Source organism: Eurosta solidaginis, chromosome 5 (assembly GCF_040869045.1).
Source record: "Eurosta solidaginis isolate ZX-2024a chromosome 5, ASM4086904v1, whole genome shotgun sequence".
Classification (NCBI taxonomy): domain Eukaryota; kingdom Metazoa; phylum Arthropoda; class Insecta; order Diptera; family Tephritidae; genus Eurosta; species Eurosta solidaginis.
The window spans coordinates 110,644,385-110,661,342 of NC_090323.1; the positions used below are offsets into that span (position 1 = coordinate 110,644,385).

Sequence of the window (16,958 nt, forward strand, 5' to 3'; positions counted from 1 at the left end):
GTTTGAAGCAAGAAATAATTACCATAGTAGCTTCTCGTGCGCGTATTGTCAAATAAAATTAAAGAAAAAAAAACTTTTTTAAAAATAAGCTTTTATTATTGGTTAATAAAATTAACTAAAAAGTAAACAATAAATTGACTCTAAAGAAATATAACACTTTATAAGTTCATTGTAAGCTTTAACGATAATTAGGCTTTTTCGTCTGCGACAAAAGAATTCTATATTGTACATAATTATATATTTTTAACAATAAAACTTTACACCTAAATTATTAAACCTTACAGTTTATATCACAGTTCTAATTGTTCTAATAAAAAACGTGTTGAATTTTGATGGTATAATTAAGAACATTTAGGATCTCCTTTTCTTGCTATCGCAATGTAACACGCTTTTATTAGAACAATTAGGACTGTGATATAAACTGTAAGGTTTAATAATTTAGGTGTAAAGTTTTAATGTTAAAAATATATAATTATGTACAATATAGAATTCTTTTGTCGCAGACGAAAAAGCCTAATTATCGTTAAAGCTTACAATGAACTTATAAAGTGTTATATTTCTTTAGAGTCAATTTATTGTTTACTTTTTAGTTAATTTTATTAACCAATAATAAAAGCTTATTTTTAAAAAAGTTTTTTTTTTTTTAATTTTATTTTTTACTTTTTAGTTCGTTTTATTAACAAGTAATAGAAGCTTGTTCTTAGAAAAGCCTTTTTCTTAAATTTAATTTAAATAGTTTTAAATTTTTAGTAGGGTAAAATATTGTTTAAATTAGTTATCAGTCTCATTCTATCCATTTCTTTTAATGCACCAACTTACTTTTTAGTTAATTTTATTAGCCAATAATAAAAGCTTATTTTTAAAAAAGTTTTTTTTCTTTAATTTTATTTTTTTATTTAATTGTATTATATCATAATCCGAATATATTGGGGCATATTCATAATCGAATTAAAATGTAACTAAGTTAGTTGAAGCATTTTTTACAGAGAGCACATATAAAATTATGTCAAACAGTGTTAAATAACTTAACTCTGCCTATGCCGCGTTCAGTTTACAACTACTTATTGCAGATCTCTCATCTGTGGGTTAAATCTGTTTTAAAATAAAATTCTACTTTCGCTTAGCTAAAATTCCATCGCCAAAAATCTGTAAAACAAAATCAAGTGCGCAGAAAAGTATGCAACACTTACCGATAACAGCCTAACGGCGTTAGCGTACGTTGTATCACAGAATTTTTACACTTTGAAAATGGCGGCTGTTGTTTGCAAGGTTGCATTCCTTTGAGTCTTCGTTTTCACCATCTGGATTAACAAAGTCATGAGCCTGGACATTCGTGCAATTTTAGTGATGTAAATTGTATGGCGCCAGCGCCAATGCGGTGCCAGCTCAATGGTAGTTCATTGACGAAATGACTCCAATCGAATATTTGACGTTACTTAGTAGTGAGTGCGTAGTACATTTCACTTCCGCTATTGAGTGAAACGACTTTTGTGTGTCAGGCACGAGTTTGGTGTTATTGGCGCTACTGGCAATGATGACACTGAGCTGATGGCGGTAGCGCTGGTAGTTCAGCTTTTGAATCAGAGAAAGAATTGATGACCCGTGCAAATTATTATGGCTTTGGACGTGTAAATTATTATGTTGTATTTGCACCAAATAAATACTGCGGACATAACAACCGGAGTCATTTTTGAGTTGTATATTTTAAATTTAATGCACAATTAATATGGGTGTGTTTGAGCGGCCAAATAATAACAGTTGTATTGCTAAAGTGCTGCTAAGTTGATGGAATGTCGCTAATTTCCTATCGATTATCAATAGATTGTCAATATTTCGTTCAACGGGCACGCGTAATTGCCACATCTGCTCAAATTTTCCAAGTTTTTCCATTCTTGATTTAACTTAAGCTGTTATGCCAATATTTTTCTGCCAGTTTTTTTCAAATAGGTAATTTTTCCAAAAGCAAAATAAATTACAGAAAAGATTACAAAGTTAAACAGCCTTAAAAATTCAGCTATGTTGGTTATACACAGAAATACAACAGAGGGTTGTGTCTCCGCTTGTCGCAAGCGTTGAGATTCACCACGCGTGAGACGCGTGATTCACCACGTCCAAATATCACAATCCACGGATAGGTACCGGCGGGTTTGTATGGGACTTAGGCTGTTATGCCAAAGTAAACACAAATCTTTACCGATAACTGTGTTATCGATTAATTTATCGAATTCTAACAAAGTAATATTGCATTGTCATCAGAGTTATACATGTGTGCAAAATTTCAGCTCAATCGGACACCGGGAAGTGTATCAAATTTAACTTGCAAGATTCCATTACAGACAACAAAAGTGAAACTAAATAAAAGCTTATAAAAAGACATCATTCCCTACTGCACTTACCGCGTAACACGCAAAATCAAGTTCATAACGCGACACCCCAGCGAACGACAAGCCAACTCACCACCCAACATCAAGCTGCTGATGAAACACCCTGTTGCTCGAAAAATGCAACTCACTTACCTACGGAACAAAGCCCACCTCAATCGAGTGTGAATGAAGTGTCGTCACACCATTCAAGTTCACAAGTCACTACGCTTCTCCCAACAGTAGTAATTACCACATATTGTGAATTTAACATTGTTCGAGCTCTCGTGGATCAAGGCTCCGAAAAAACATTTATCTCGTCCCGGATCCAAAAGCGTTTGCGCCTCCCTACTAAGGAAGCTAGGTTCGAAATCTCGGGAAGGGGCGGCACAGTGGTACAGAACTCAAAAAATATTTGCGAAGTCAAACTCTGCTCAGCGGACAAATTACACAAAATTAGTACCCAAGCCATTGTTCTGCCACAATTTACCCACTTTCTCCCCTCAACTAACTCTCAAATATATCCCGGTGAAACCTTTGATAACATTACAAAATTGCCTGATGATGATTACGTTGGCGGTTTTCGAAATGTCCCTCGCAATATGCCATTAAATATTTCTTTCTTTTCAGTTTCTCTTAGAAAACATAATAATTGAAATTCAATTATTATAAGCCGGTGTTAAGCTCATGAATTCTTAAATATAAGTATAAACTGAACACACCATTAAACAAACATACATCAAATATAAACTTGGAAAAAATATCTCATTTGACACTGGCCGATCCCGACTGTTTCACCCCTCAACGTATAGATATGGTCATCGGCAGTGATGTTATTCCCCGCATTTTCCTAGAAGGGCTGCACAGCAATATAAGCGGATGCCTCGTAGCCCAGAACTCGATATTCGGATGGATTCTCAGTGACCCAATTCCCGAAAGGCTCTCAACGTTCAGCACTCAGATTCGACAATCTGACTCCCTAAATACTCTCCTTAGGAAATTTTGGGAGCAAGAAGAAATCTCTACGATTCAATCCCGATCCAGTGAAGAAGATTTTTGTGAAGAGCTATATCAACGCACAACAACCCGACAGCCAGATGGAAGATACATGGTTCGACTGCCCCGGGAAAACAGAATTCTCCAATTCCACTGCTCTTAGACATTCCCGCATTGCAGCTCAACAACAATATCTCAGCATTGAGCGGACTTTGGAGAGGAACCCGACATTGCAGAAGAAGTACTCCGAGGTCCTAGAAGAATACTTCACGCTGGGTCACATGGAGCCCACCTCACGCCAAGAAATCATCAAGGATGGTAAATATTTCTCATTTTTTATTTACCACAGCATGGAGTTATCAAGCCAGACAGTAAAACTACAAAGGGTTGCGTAGTTTTCAATGCATCAAAGTTATCCCACTCTGGCAGCTCCCTTAATGACGTGCTTTACACGGGCCCCACTCTGCAAAACGATTTGATGCTCATAATTCTAAAATGGTGGCTTTGTCAATTCGTGTTTAACGGCGATATAAAGAAAATGTATCGCCAGATTCTCGTTCACAAAGATGACCTAGACCTCCAAAGAATAGTCTTCCGTAGATCCCCAAATATGCTTTTAGAAGATTTTCGGTTAAAACCGAATACATTTGGCGTCAATTGCGCCCCTACCTTGCTATACGCACTCTCCATCAGCCGGCACAAGATTGTAAATAGCAATTCCCTCTAGCCACCGATATTCTTCTGTGTGAAACATACGTGGATGATATACTCTCGAAGACTCAAGTAAAAGACGCTCTACAATCTGCCAGGATTCCTCTCCGAAAAATAACCGCTAACCACTCTAAAATTTTGGAACTAGTCCCTCATTCCGAAGTGCTCGATATCGATTTTCTAAAGTTTCGAGACTCTAGTTCTACGAAAACCCTCGGTATAAAATGGAATGCCCTGACAGACACGTTTTCCTACACGTACGATCCTGAACCCGCTGTCGACTCGAAAACAAAAGGGCAAATATTGTCAGCTGTCGCCCAAATTTTGACCCAGCAAGATGGCTAACGCCAATAATAATCACTGCAAAAATGCTCCTTCAACAGTTGTGGATGGAAGGAACCGATTGGGACGAAGACGTCAAGCCGGCGCACTTCACAAATGGACAACGGCGCGCAACAATCTCCCCGCAATCAATCAAATTACCATTCCCGATGGATCCGATTCTCTCCAAACCAGCACGTGCAACTGCACGGCTTCTCAGACGCTTCGGAAAAAGCGCACTGTGTCTGTAAATATCTCCGCATTCAACCAGATGAAACCTCCTTCTCGTCCCACCTACTCGTAGCGAAGTGTAAAGTAGCATCCCTGCACGGCTCGAACTCTGCGGAGCTGTATTAATCTCAAAGCTGGTCAAGCAAATTCGGTCGGAGCTACAATTACAGTCAGGCGAACTCTTTCTCTGGTCACACTCCTCTTTGTGTTACCTTAGCTAAAGAAACCGTCTCACACCTGGAAAGCTTACGTGGCCAACATGATCTCTCTCATTCTCGATTATGTGAGCAAAGCTACCTGGAGACATGTTGCGATAACCCTGCCGACCCCGGTACCCGTGGTTGTAATCCACAAGAACTCTCGATGCGCGATTTATGGTGGAAAAGCCCGGAATGGCTACAAAAACTCCCTTCATTGTGGCCGAAAACATTGTCAACTCATCCCTCTCCTCCTGAACAGCGCCGCGTTGAATCATTTCATTCCGTCGAATATGTTGATCCTCTCGAACGCTTCTCTTCCCTCCCTAGAGCACTTCGCGCTATGGCATACATGTACAGATTTATTAACAATTCGAGGAAACGGGCAATTCTTACGCCCCTGAAATTGACTCAGAGCGAAGTAAAGCAAGTGAAAAGCATAATATTACTGAAACGCAAAACATTCGTTACCCACGTGAGATGCAGTCACTACAAGCATCACCGCCCGTCAGTAACAAGAGCTCCTTGCTCACCTTAAACCGGATCTCGGATCAATTTGGAGTTATGCGAGTCGATGGCCGTTTATTTGAAGCTAACCTCAGTCGTAATGAACGCTTTCCTATTATTCTCCCAGAGAACTCAAAATTCTGTTCGCTGCTGCTCACTTTTCTCCATGAAGAAATGCTGCATGCTGAAAAGCAGTTAATGGTTCGGATGGTACAACAAGAATATTTTATTCCCCGGTTGAAACAAAAGCTGAAGAAATGCATCTTACAGTGTAAGACGTGCACCATTTACAAACAAAAAATGCGCACACAGATTATGGCCGCACTCCCCCCTGAGCGATAACATAATAAAGTTATGCCTACTTCCCGACGCAGAGATCCCTACTTCTCATCTCGCCACGAACGACCCACTCCCATCAATAGCCCAGATAGAGTATACACAATCCCTATGCCCGCAGCCAGGGTCAGCATTTAAAGCTCAACAAGGCAGTGACCACACGGGAGAAATTGCAGTAGCTGCTTCACCGCGTAACGGCGCAGGCGGGCCGCCATGTTGAAGACATGAGTCTCAATTAATTAAATCCCCTGTATTTATGTATAAATTGCGTGCGGACGGCAACCCTACCCTTTCATCTTTTTCCTTTATAAAATATGTATAAGAGTCACGTAACGGTTCTTTAAAAATTGTAACCGGTCAAAAGCCGCTCTAGTTGTTCTTCCCTTAATATAAGTGAGTTAATTGTCTTTAACTCGGAACAATCTCAAGTACGTGTAAAGCGATTAAAATAAAATAAAGTTTATAGGAAAGCATATGAAGTGTCAATATTTAAAGTGAAGTGTTTTTACTTATTGTGGAAAATTCTCTCCATAGCGCATCGGCGCGTTATTCCCATTCCCCCATCTAAAAATAAACAGTAGTGTTTACTTGCAGGTGCGGGATAGAGACCGCCTGGTGGTGCTTGGTGACTTCAATTTGCCTACAGTAAATTTGATTAGTAACAGCGAATTAAACTTTTTGACGTCCACCACTCAGCACGATTTTTGTAAAAGTCTGCTTGATACACATTTACTACATGTTTAGGCCACAGGCCTAAATATATCGCCCCTCCCTCGTAACATAATTTTCTTAGTTATTTTCCTTCGTTTACTACCACCCACATATGCTTGTGATCACTAATACACACGGGCATGTGTGAGTGGTAGTACGCATGTATCTTAGATTTTACCGCTGTGAGCCCGCGGTATAGCAACTTTGTTGCCGGGAAACCCAACGAAGGAGCTGTATCTCGGGTTCATCGCCTCATGTCGCAAAGAGGCTCGTCCTCTTTGAATCCAGCAGCCAGCAAAGGTACACGTAATCACACGTTCACGTAAGTGCAAATTTTCATAATTATTACTACATATATATCATTTTCCACAACATTTGTTAAACCAGTTCTTAACACTTGTTGTATTTATATAAATAAAAGCACACTGTGAATTCCTTTTTATTAATACGAAACCCTTTTGGTGTTTTTATTTTCTTCCTCCTTTTTCGCCTTAACTAATCTTTAACAAATACGTGGGTGCGCGCCGTTGCCACCACGCATTTGTCCATGGTCCTTACCACGCCGGTAAAGAGAACCAGTCACATAATTACAGTCCACTCTACTCCCTAGGCCATTAATTAGAAGCACCATTTGTGATAATCAAGGAAGCAGATCCACCAAACACGCATTTGTACACGGAAGATAATATTAAACGATCGTGTTAATATAATCGTCAGCACACAACAACCTTTTGGCAACACCAACATCAACAACACCGACAAAAACAAAACCAGATTCCATTACTCCGGATCGACAAATTAATTAAAAGGTGCGTGGTTTATTCCGTGCGAGGTAGTGTTTTTTTGTTGTTAACAAATATTTCAAAATAAATTATAAATTGGTTCTTTCCCATCAAAAAAGTGCAAGTGAGTGTTAAGTGAAAAATTTATATTTCGTGCAAAAATAGAAAAAAGCGCTTAACGCAGTTACTTAAAGTTTGTGCATCACGCCTTGTGACTATCCGGAATAATCCCCCACCAGCGGTAAGATTTTCCGGACACAGCTCAAGGTAGCACAACACTGCTCCAAAAGGTTAACATAACCTAAACACCTCTTAGCGCAATTGTTTTACTTTCGCCTTTGCATAATTTTCATAGAAAAAAAAAAAACAAAAAAAAATATATATATATATATATATATATTCAAATAATTAAATTTTGATTTGTTAAGGTTATTTAACCAAAAAAAAAAAAATGTATTTAATTTGCGCGCACATTCAATTAAACACATTTTCCACATAAAAATCACTTGCGCTTATTTTAAACGGGCAATACGATCGCAATTCAGTTTGTTGCTATAATACAAAGTGCAATTAGTTTACACACACATATAGTTGTTGTTGTTTGGGTGGCCAATCGGCTTGTCTCTCATACAATTTAAAAAAAAAAAATAAAATTGAAGAATTTATTATCTCCACTTGCGGCAATACAAATATCAGTTTAGACTGATCTATTTTTTTGGTGAGATATAAAAGATCACTGGACGAGATCAGAGTTGAATACAGTCCTTTATTAGGCTATTTAAAGTCCATAACGTGTGATTCGTTTTTTCTTTCACTAACACCATTTTCACATTCCTTAACATTTACGTGGGTGCGCGCCGTTGCCACTACGAAATTGTACTTATCCCACTTGGCACATAAGCCTCTGTACAGTCCTTTTCACGTTAGCCATAACTTATCGGCTTACACAATCAATTGGTAACTTTGTGCATACATACGCATACACCAAATCTTTTCACTTGTCACATTATCACTTCCAAGTTCGGTCTTTTGGCAACATTTTCACTCACTACACTCTGCAAAGGTAATTTCTTCTTAGTTTTTTATAAATTCATCGGTTTTCATTTTTTCACACAATGGAGACCTATACACGCCAAGCAGATGCAGTGACGGAGTATGAAAATAACTTCAACGACATGTCACCATCACAACACAGTAAACACTCCCTAATATACCAAAGGGATGAGTTAAAAACTCTGTGGGAAGATACGAAGGTGACATACTATTAGGTTCATCAGAGCTTGAGTCAAAGGACTTATCGGCTATCAAGAAGAAGCATAAAATGTGCTATTTCAGCTTCCTAAAGTGTCAGGCGGCAATAGCTGAGCTTTTGGAAAATTTTGAAAAGAAAGATAAGAAAGTAGATGTCTCAGATAATATGGAATATCATGTGCGCCAGCCAGCATGTGATACGGATATTTTCAAAGGTGACTATATTTCATGGCCGTCTTTTAGGGACATGTTCGCTGCCATATATATTAATAATAGTAAACTCCATTCAGTGCAAAAACTATACTATTTAAGGCAAAAAACCCAAGGGGAGGCCAAAGAGATAGTGGAACGGTGTTCCTTAACAACAGACGGTTTCGATACAGCGTGGAAAAATTTATGTGACCGATACGAAAACAAACGTATCTTGGTCAATGCCCAAGTAAAAATTCTTTTTAGTTTAAAAGCAGTTGAGAGCGAATGCGGTAGCTCCATTAAAAAACTGCAACGTGAAATAAACAATTGTATCTCAGCGCTTCAATGTCACAAGATTGACATATCAAACTGGGATGCAATTCTAACGTATTTGTGCTCCACAAAACTGCCAGAAACCACACTGGCGCTATGGGAACAAACCATAGAAAATAAAACAGAAATTTCAAAATGGCCAGACATGGATAAATTCTTATCCAGCAGATTCCAAACGTTGGAAACTGTCGTAGATATAAGAGGGGATAGAGTTTCAAAACCCTCTAAACCACAAGCTTCTCGTTCCTCTGCAGAAACATCGTCGAAACGATTAGGGTCGTATCAGGCTAGTGTAGCCAAACCCACGTGCAAAATGTGCAAAAGTTCTGCTCATCGAATCGCAAAATGCGAAAAATTTCTGCGCTTAACGCCAAATAAACGGTTTGAGCACATTAAAAGCATTCGCGGATGCTTAAACTGCCTTTCGGCTGGACATACTGTCACAAAGTGCACCAGTCAAGTGAACTGTGCCACATGTCATTTAAGACACAATACACTGCTTCACATTCCGAATCAGCCCAAAACCACAAATTCGGTAGATACGATCGGAGCATCAACGTCAAGAGATGCTCAAACGCGTCGCAATGCTGAAAAGGAAAACAGGTCGATTAATAATGTGAACTCATGCTTCGCAAATACAAGTAAAGGAGTGCTATTAGGGACAGCACAGGTAAATATTCATTTAAATGGTGTTGACTACTCGGCGAGAGCCCTAATAGACTCGGGATCTGAATGCTCATTCATAACCGAGAAACTCAAGCGCAGAATAAATCTGCCAACTATACGCATGCATGCCCAAGTTTCGGGCGTCAATAATACAATGTCTGCACAAGTAAAAGAAGCGTGCAATATACAATTGCGGTCACCAACAGACCCATTAATCGAGATCAATACGATCATGCTGGTTTTACCACAATTAACAGGGAATCTTCCAACTTGCCAAATAAACGTAATTACTAGGCAAGCATTCCCTGACTTAGTACTGGCTGACAAAAGATTCTTTGTCAATGAGCCAGTCGACCTAATTCTGGGCGGAGACATATACCCCCAAATTATGCTAGGCGGTATTAGGAAGGACGTGCTAAACACATTAATAGCACAGGAAACGGTGTTCGGCTGGATTTTGACAGGCCGGACAGATGCGGTTGATACAAATAAGACCCTTGTTTCATATTTTAACTAGGTCACTTTAGACAAACAACTGGCGGCTTTCTGGGAGATAGAGGAAATTCCAAAGAAGAGGAGCATCAGTAACGATGATGCTTACTGCGAGGAGCTATACAAATCCACAACAGTTCGGAACAACGATGGCAAATACGTAGTTTCCTTACCCTTTAGGAAAGAATTTAACCTAGGCCCCTCATTAAGAAGTGCGTGTTCTCAATTCTATCGCAACGAGACACGACTTGCGAAAAACCCAGTCCTTCAAACGGAATACAATAGAGTTGCATCCGAATATGAAAACTTAGGGCACATGAAACAAATAGGCAATATTTCGCCAGGCTCAAATGACTGTTACTTCCTACCTCACCATGCTGTTATAAAGGAGGGAAGTACAACGACAAAAGTCAGAGTCGTATTTAATGCATCTTGTCCTACCACTAATGGCAAAAGTCTAAATCATGCCTTATATCCAGGTCCGATTTTTCAATCCGACTTAGCAATTCTTATACTACGTTGGCGGCTGTTCAAATACGTATTTAACAGCGACATAGAAAAAATGTACCGCCAAATATGGGTTAATGAAAATCAAATCAAATTCCAGCGAATCGTATTTCGCAACTGTCCCAAGGATCCAATCAACCTTTATGAACTGAAAACAGTAACATTTGGAGTGAACTGCGCTCCCTACCTTGCGATTCGAACACTACACCAACTGGCTGATGACGTGGAGACATCGCATCCAATGGAAGCACATATCCTGCGGAATTGCATGTACGTTGATGTCGTACTCGCCGGTGGACACAGCATCGAAATTGCAATAAAGGCAAGGGACGAAATATCATCGGCATTGCAATCGGCAGGTTTCCCCTTGCGAAAATGGACGTCCAACTGCAAGAAAATTCTACAGGGTATACCGAAGCAACACTTATTAAGCGAGGATTTTCTTGAGTTTGAAGACACCAGCATGGTAAAAGCACTCGGCATTAAGTGGAACGCGCATTCTGACCTATTCTATTTTACTGCTAAACCTTTTGAAAACAGCGATGCCATCACAAAAAGGGCTATACTTTCTGCGATTGCAAAGCTGTTCGATCCTCTCATGAGACCACCCTGCATGGAGGGAACCAGCTGATGCTACGTCATATCCGCATTCAGTACTGGATCCCACGCATTAAAGTCATGATAAGGTCGGTTATCCACAACTGTAAGGTCTGTACTATTTACAGAAAGCGGACACAAACGCAACTTATGGGGATCCTTCCGAAAGAGCGCACCACCTTTACTAGGGCCTTCACCAATACTGGGGTAGATTTCGCGGGACCATTCGATATAAAATCCTACCGAGGGAGGGGATGTCGAATTTCAAAAGGATATGTTTGTCTGTTTGTCTGCTTTTCGACGAAAGCCATCCATCTCGAAGCGACAAACGACCTTAGTACCGGGTCCTTCCTAGCTGCCTTCGCCAGATTTGTATCCAGACGAGGCTGTCTGAAAAACGTTTACTCCGACAATGGTACTAACTTTGTCGGAGCTTCTCGATCTTTACGATCCGAGTTCAAAGCATTTCTGCGTGAAGCAAGGGACGGAACAGTGAATAAATATAGCCATCACATTTTAGAATGGCAATTTATACCGCCAAGCGCTCTCACATGGGAGGTTTGTGGGAAGCGGGGGTAAAAAGTTTTAAGACCCATTTTAAAAAGATCGCGTCCGATCATAAATATACTTTTGAGGAGTTTACTACCCTTTTATGTCGAATTGAGGCCTGCCTCAACTCTAGGCCCCTCAGTCCCTCATCCAACGACCCTTCCGACCTGGGGCCGCTTACTCCAGGCCACTTTCTCGTAGGTGGGCATCTTTTAGCTCCACCTGAACTCGATTGCAGTGAAAACCCTGCCTCAATTGCAAACCGATGGCAGAAGATGAAAGCCCTCCATCAAACATTCTGCAAAAGATGGAAATCGGAATATCTCACCGAAATCCAGAAACGGTATAAGTGGAAACATCCACAATCCAACTTAAAACCCGGGGACCTAGTGGTCATAAAGGAGGACAATCTACAACCAAACGAGTGGAGAATGGGGAGAATCGTCAACACTCACCCAGGTTCCGATAACCGTGTACGTGTTGTTGACGTCAATACAATTAAAGGACAAATTACGAGACCAATCGCGAAACTGGTACTACTCCCGCCCAACGACAAGGAAAATTAACTTTAATAATCCATATTCCATCATCCCAAAAAACCCAGCTCTCGTTCACCCCGAACGAGGCCAACACACAAATAACCCAGCTCTCGTTCCCCTGAACGAGGCCAACACACCCTTAAGCGGGAGTCATTGGTGCCGTATGTCGTGTCGCTGTGGTCGTGTCCCTAACGTAATCAGCTGTTTATCGTTACGATGGTAAACCAAAACCCAATTGGTTGGCTGCGATGCAGTTGCGACCTTAGCGGCACCAATAATCGATTGCATTGATTCTCATAAGGTTGGTCGAATCAGCTGTTATAAGGTTACCGATACGGTTACCGATAAAGCACCAATGTCTTCAGCTTAACGCAGCTAAACTATCTGCCCCAGAATACAATTGAATTAGCAATTACACCCCAAACATCAATTTCCATATGAACCACACGTTCAAACTTAAAAGTATTTTCGAATATAAAATTAAGGTACACGTCGTAAGGGGGTAAAAGTGCAAAATAAATGTTTAACAAGCCAACCTAATAGAACCGCACGGCGTTCTTTGCCCTAACCCAAATATGCATGCGTTGCGACAATGTAAAACATGTGTGCAAACGTCGAATCTAAATGTCACGCAGAAAAAAATTGGAAATCGAGTTAGGTTTTCACGCAGCAAATTCAACTTGGGTTGCTCTCATACAAGTTGTATGTACATGAGACAGAAAATTACTTGCGTGCGTTTATATTGGGTTGGCTGTAAGAAACACAAGGTAGTGTTCTGAGTAGCAATCCGGCCTGTTCTGGATTCCGACTCGTTTTGAAGGGTAAGGTGGGGTTGATTCCGAGTCGATTTCTTTTTGGTGTTCTAAACAAATCGATTCGAAGCTGATTTAGAATCGTTTTCATATCGAGTCGATAATAAAACGAAACAGCCGTTTTTATTTATTTTGGTTTTAGTTAAATTAAAATTGTGCAAAAATTTGAACAAAGGTCCTAAAATTTAAAATGCCAGCACCAATGGTTTTCGGAAATGCAGAGGCAACAAGACAATTGCAATTTTGCATAAAAAACGCTAAGATCGATCGATCGAAATTGAGAACACGTCGGCTTGCTTTCGCCCGGAATCGCTTTGCTTAGGTGGGAAAATTTTTTGATAGGAGTTTTCAAATTAAGATTTATTATACTAAATAAACAAATAGTCCAGCAAAACGTTGTAATAAATCTTCCAAATAAAATGAATAATTTAATAAAACTCATTTGTCGGGAAAATAATGTAATGATCTGTGCTTAATAGGCTAAATACTTTCGATTCCGACTGCTCAGAGGCAAAACTTTTCAAATCGATCAAGTCTGATCGGAGTCGATGTTCAGAACACCAATACATTTCGATTCCGAATAAATTGGTCGGAATCGAAATCGAGAACAGGTCCGAATAACTTAAATTCCAATTTGAATATCCTAATATTTTCCACATAAGACAATAAAAAGCGAAAAATTAAATTAAAATAAAGTGACACACACTATCCTTTATATGCATTGCATTCCAACCAAAGAAATTTCGCAAACTATTTGGAACATACTAGAACCGAGAGCTGACTACTAAATATACTTATCTTACTGTATACATAACTTTCCCTACAAAAAAAAATTTGTTAAAAAGAAGCTAACTAGTTATTGATCATTTCGCGAGTGCAAGGAAAGTGGCTCACTTTTACTTAACTGTAAAAAGTCAGTACTGCATCCGTTAAATTGGAAGAAAGTCAATTCGTTTGTTATCCTCAAGTAAAATCCACTGTTTTTAACGATAATCACAATTTATTAATTATGAAAGCGATCACTATAACAATCTCGACATTCAGTAACAGTTGTTTACGATCAGCCTTTGACGACGGGTTATGTTGAACGACCAAAAAGAAAACCCCCAATTAGGTACCAAGACTTATGTTGTAAAGTAACTCCGTCGTCTTGGCAAATACTAGTAGTTTTCTAGGATCTTGTTTAATTTTTACCCCTGCTGTTACTGACGAGGCCTTACTTATAAGCTTTTGGTGACAGAAGACAGTGTCTAGATAATTTGCCCATTGTGAGCCTTAAGCCCTCTTTAGAGATATAAGCTACTTGTCTGTCTATTGCCTTAGGACTTGCATTAGATATTAGATATGTTACAGATCAACCCTTTTATCTACGCCTTTCCTGCTTAATGGATCATATGCGACTTCTGTCTCCTTTTGATTTCTTCCACCTAACGTGGCACTGTTTATTGTTTGCCTTTGCATTGGTGGCGCCAGTCGCTGCGCCAGCATCGCGTTCCAATTATGCTGAAGTACCACTTAGCAGCCAAAAACATTTGCAGAAGAATCAGCTCTATTGGCTATTGCGTGGCTGGTTGGGTGATGGCCTGCTGTTTAGCCATGGGCGTCAATGGCAAATGATACGTAAAATTATTACACCCACATTTCATTTTAAGATACTCGAACAATTTGTGAACGTATCCGATCGGCAGAGTCGGATTTTGGTGCAGAAATTGAATGCATATGCGGATTGTGAAACTAGTGTGGATATATCTAAGTCTGTGGGGCTTATGACACTTGATATTATAGCTGAAACTGCGATGGGTGTTTGCGTGAATGCTCAGAATGATTCTAAATCGTACAAAATTGTCGTTGGACCCTAATACATCGATATCTATATGGCACGCGGGTCATAAATTTAAGCTGGAATTTTATAAGCACAGCAACGAAACAAAATTTAATAATCAAACCACTGCTGTCACTCCAGTTTTTATGTACCCATACGCATTGGTGACGATGTATTTAGCGGTGCCAAAGAGATACTAAAGGTGATACGACCACATTGGAAACTTAGTCATGTACAATTTAAAAAATTCACGGACGGCATCACAAATAAGCTTGTGGGTTGCTTCTATGATCCAACACTGTCCACTGTTACAAGCTACAATGGCAATAACATTGATAACGGCAGCTCAAATGGCATTAACAACCCTAATTTTTCAATTGCGGCGGCATCAAGCTCAATGGATTCAAAGGTGACCACATGGTGAAAGTGGTTAGTCATAACAATACGAACCCTAATACACAACATGAGAGGAATTCTGCTATCGGCAGCAACGTTGTGCTGGTGCGAGTCTCTGGTAACAAAACGGATTTATTGATCGATCGTAAAGCTGATACACGAAGCATTCAATTGTTACAAACATATGGATTCGCGCCTACACTATTTGCTACATTTAAAAATGGAATTGTTTACGATTTCGTACCTGGTGTAACTTTAAACCCACTAAGCGTATTGGATCCGGCTATGTGGCCTTTGGTGGCAACTCGTATGGCCGAAATGCATCGTCGTGTTAAAGTTCACGAAGAAGTTACTGGAATTAGTGGTGATGTCTATAAACCCCTTGTGCCAATGTTGTGGCGTAAAATGCAGAGTTTCTTTGATTTGGTACCTGACATTTTTACTGATGCTGCCAAACATAAAAGAGTTAAGGATATTTTCTTGCCAATAAAACGTTTACGCGATGAATTCAGTTCGCTATATAGGCATTTAGAACGGCTAAACAGTCCGGTGGTATTTGCTCACAATGATCTTTTGCTGGGCAATATTGTCTATTTGGAGTCACAGCCATGCGTTAATTTTATTGACTTCGGAGTACACCGATTACAACTTTCAGGTTTTTTGATATTGGAAATCATTTTTGTGAATTTTAATTAATTTGCCGGTGTCGATGAAGTGGATTTTTCACGCTATCCAAAGAGTGACTTTCAACTTGGCTGGCTTCGCGTCTATCTACAGGAACTTCTGCAACGTGCAAATGTCACCGACGGAGAAGTGGAACGCCTGTACTAGCAGGTGAATCACCTCGCGTGGCTGCACACATGTTTTGGGCAGTTTGGTCTCTCATACAGGCAGAACATTCCAATATTGATTTTGATTATGTTGACTACACGTTATGAAGAATACCAAAAACACGTTATGAAGAATAAAAAAAACCTCTTCATACTCCGGAAGAAGAGAAAAATTCGCAGCAAAAAACACGATTGATCAACGCCTTTGCATTACATAGCACGAGGAGTGTACCTGAAAAGAAAAGAAGAAAAAAATAAATTAATTACTAAAAATATCACCAAATCTACGAGTATACTCACCGCCGCGTGTTAAATGAATGACATTTTTTCATTCAGGAAATGGAAGAGCGACATCTGCTAGTCAAAATCTCTACACTCCATTTCTGACTGTCAATAATGCATTACCAACATTATGCCTTACGCGCTGCTACACGGAACACATGTCGTGTATTAATATCTCGATCAATCATTCATTTGGTCTAGATTTAAATACTTAATTCCACGAATCTCAACATTATCGACAATACACGTCGATAATAATGTTGAATGGTGGAAGCGCAACTCTGTAACACCTTTTCAGCCAGGTTTCGAACCGTTCCGTGTGGTGGCAGGCCACTTGTTGTGAAAACAAAGTTCACCACAAATCAAAAATAAATTTTAGGACTACTTCGGTGACATCTACCGACATAAATCAAATTATAAAATGTACTAAAGGCGCTAAAGCTACAGCCACATCGCATGGATGCGTGCTAAATCCGTTTTTTCTTCCTTTCTTTGCGCGCATAAGTATTTACTTATGGCCTTTAATTTTTTATTTCAA

At 39.6% G+C, this 16,958-nt stretch overlaps 1 protein-coding gene and 1 pseudogene across 1 annotated transcript in view; one reads left to right on the forward strand and one right to left on the reverse strand.

Moving 5' to 3' along the window:
- The window catches only part of LOC137233651 (protein odr-4 homolog), a 314,386-nt gene that overhangs the window by 15,978 nt on the left and 281,450 nt on the right, over positions 1 to 16,958 (reverse strand). The window lies entirely within an intron of this gene.
- On the forward strand, positions 14,476 to 16,334 carry LOC137252813 (ethanolamine kinase-like; annotated as a pseudogene).